Raw genomic sequence first — 3,429 nt, forward strand, 5'->3', positions numbered from 1 at the left:
AAAGAAGGTCGTTTCATACTGTGTAAGGTCATTATACAACATGAAATAACAATTGTAAATATTTATGCCCTAAACAAACAATGAAGCACCTAAGTACATCAAACAAACCCTTCTCAATTTCAAGAGTCAAATAGACCACAAAAGAAGAATACTGGGTGACTTTAACACACCTTTTGCATCACTGGATAGGTCTTCCAATCAAAAACTAAATAAAGAAGTAACAGAACTAAAAAATAAAATTCATAATTTAGTCTTAACAGATATAAATAGTATATTTCATCCATCAATTACAGAATACACTTTCTTCTTAGCAGCACACGGATCATGTTCTGAAATAAACTTTATATTAGACTGCAATGCAACTCTCAACAAGTTCAAAAAATAGAGATAATACGTTGGATTCTATCTGATTATAAGGGAGTGAAATTAGAAATCAGAGATAAGAATAGAACCTACTCAAACACCTGGAGACTAAATAATATGCTATTGAACAATGAATGCATAGCCAAAGATATCAGGGGTGTAATAAAATAAATCCTTAGAGGTAAATGAGAATAATGATATATCAAAATCTCTGGAACACTATGAATGTGGTTCTAAGAGGTAAGTTCATAGCATTGAGCTCATTCATTAAAATAGAAGGTCACCAAGTAAGTAGCCCAACATTACATCTCAAGGCCCTAGAAAATGAAGACCATATCTACACCAAAACCAGTAAAATAAAGGAAATAATTAACAGCAGAGATGAAATGAATGAAATTGAGGTTAAAAAAATACAGGGGGCTCGGGGTGGAGGTCAGTGGCCGAGTGCTTACCTAGTATGTGTGAGACACTGGGTTTGATCCTCAGCACCACATAAAATAAACAAATAAAATAAAGTCATTCTTTCCATACACAACTACAAAAAAATCTTAAAAATATATAAGAACAAGGAAACAAAAAGATGGGTTTTTTTAATAAAACAATTAATGATATTGATAAACCCTTGCCAAATTTACCAAAAGAAAAAGGGAAAAAACAAATAATTGAAATTTGTGATGAAAAAGAAAATATCACCATGGACACTACTGAACTACAGAGGATAACCAGAAACTACTTTAGAAAATCTAAACTCCAAAAAATTAGAAAATCTTGAAGACATTGACAAATTTCTAGAGATACATGACCTACCAAATTAAATCAGGAGGACATAGAAATTTTAAACAGATGAATTTCAAGTAGTGAAATTGAAGACACCGTGAAAAGCCTACCAACAGATTTCCGGGAGCACGCTGTGTGGAGCTATGTTGCTTAGGAGCTTTCAGCATGGCAGGTTTTCACTGTCCCCCAGACAGATTCTTTTGCTGAACCTGCAGGAAGATGTCCAGTTTCAGAAGAAGGTACAGCTGGTTCACCAATGCATAACCCAGCTTACAGCTCCTATGTATGTACTTGATGCTGGTTCGGGAAATGCAAGCCTAGAAAACAGTTGATGATTTTCTTTGTGGGGAGATAGACATCAAACAACTATTTCTTTACATTACTGCTGTGATAAGTAAAATACAGGAGAAATAAAGCAAGAAAAACTTATTCCTGGAGTAATCTTCGTTGGCCACCCACCTCAAGCACTTTACAAAACCCAAATCAAAGCATATTTCTTCCAGTTTGGCACTATTACAAGATTCAGACTGTCCAGAAATAAAAGGACCAGAAATAGCAGAGGCTATGCCTTTGTGCAGTTTAAGTCTGAAGATGTTGCCAAGATAGTTGCTGAAACAATGAATAACTACCTTTTTGGTGAAAGATTTTGGGGTAAAAATTACAGGAAGAACTTTTTTAAAGAGTGGAATGTTCCATTTAATCAGACATCCAGCCATGAAGCAGTATAATCAAAATTGGACATTTATTCAAAAACTACACATGGAAGAGTGATTTAAAAGGAAAGTCAAATTGCTCAGGAAGAAATTAGCAGCAAAAGGAATTCATTATGATTTCCTTTCATTTGTTTTATCCAATAAGATAAAAGAGACTTCAGATAAACCTACAAAGAAGAAAAATATTCCAGGCATACCAAACAAGAAGAAAGGGCTTCTTAAGGCACTGGTACCACTCCTGAGAAGTCTACAGATAACCAGGGACCCACACCACTTTGTGCACTAACATTTTTGTAGAAACAAAAATCTGAAGTGGTGGGAATGGATGATGATAAAGATGATGAAATAGTTTTCAAGCAGCCTATATCTGGTGCAGAAGAAGGAGTACAAGAGACTCCAATGCCTATGCACTCAGGGAAAAAAGATGAAGACAAAGAAAAAACAAGCAGTAATTCTGAACGCATTATGTGTATTATAACTTCTGACAAAATGTGATAATTTTCTTACAGTGGCTGACTATATTTTACAAGGTACAATGAAAAGTAGCCATTGACAGAAGTGAATGAAAAAAAAATGCTGTTTTTTGTGTTTACTAAGGGAAGAAGTGGCCTCACCAAACAGCATGTTGCCCTTGCTGAAATACAAGGGCACAACACAGTCTTCAGTGGTTGGGCTCACACTGCCTTTGTCCTGGTCTCCCCTTGTTTTCCTGTCTCCTCTTCAGTTTGCCTCTGTTAAAGGGTCAGTGTTAACTGCACACATAAGTACTGATTTGCTGGCTTTTTATCACCACTAAATAAAGACAGTAAATCCTGCTTTAAAAAAAAAGCCTACTAACAAAGAAAAGCCCACGACAAGACTGATTCTCAGCTGAGTTCTACCAGACCTTTAAAGAAGAACTAACAAATCCTCCTCAATTATTCCACAAAATAGAAAAGGAAGAAACCCTTCCAAATTCATTCTATGAAGCTAGTGTCACCCCAATACCCAAACCAGACAAAGACACATCAAGGAAAAAAACTTCAGATTAATATCCCTGGAAAACAAAGAGGCAAAAATCCTTAGTAAAATACAGGCAAATCACATAAAAACACATTAAAAAGATATTGCCCCATGATAAGTGAGTTACATCCCAGGGATGCAAGTTTGGATTAAAAATATGGAAATAAATTAATGTAATTCACCACATAAATAGATTAAAAAATAAGAATCCAATGCTTATTTAATAGATGGAGAAAAAGCATTTGATAGAATACAACATTCATTTATGTTCAAAACACTAGAAATCTAGGGATAGTAGGAACATAGCTCAACAGTGTAAAAACTATATATATTAAACCCAAGGCCACATCATTCTAAATGGAAAAACTGAAAGCATTCCCTCTAAAAACTGGAACAAGACAGGGATGCCCTCTTTCACCACTTTTATTCAACATAGTTCTTGAAACTCTAGCCAGAGCAATTAGGCAAAAGAAAGAAATTTAAGGTATACAAATAGGAAAAGAAGAGCTCAAACTATCAGTAGTTGCTGATGACATAATACTGTATTTTGGAGACCCAAAAACTTCCACCAGAA

At 34.9% G+C, this 3,429-nt stretch overlaps 1 pseudogene; it reads left to right on the forward strand.

Annotated features, from left to right (window-relative positions):
* Positions 1-1,283: 1,283 nt before the first annotated feature.
* Positions 1,284-2,348, forward strand: LOC107156030 (annotated as a pseudogene).
* Positions 2,349-3,429: the final 1,081 nt, after the last annotated feature.

Source organism: Marmota marmota, unplaced genomic scaffold (assembly GCF_001458135.2).
Source record: "Marmota marmota marmota unplaced genomic scaffold, marMar, whole genome shotgun sequence".
NCBI lineage: Eukaryota > Metazoa > Chordata > Mammalia > Rodentia > Sciuridae > Marmota > Marmota marmota.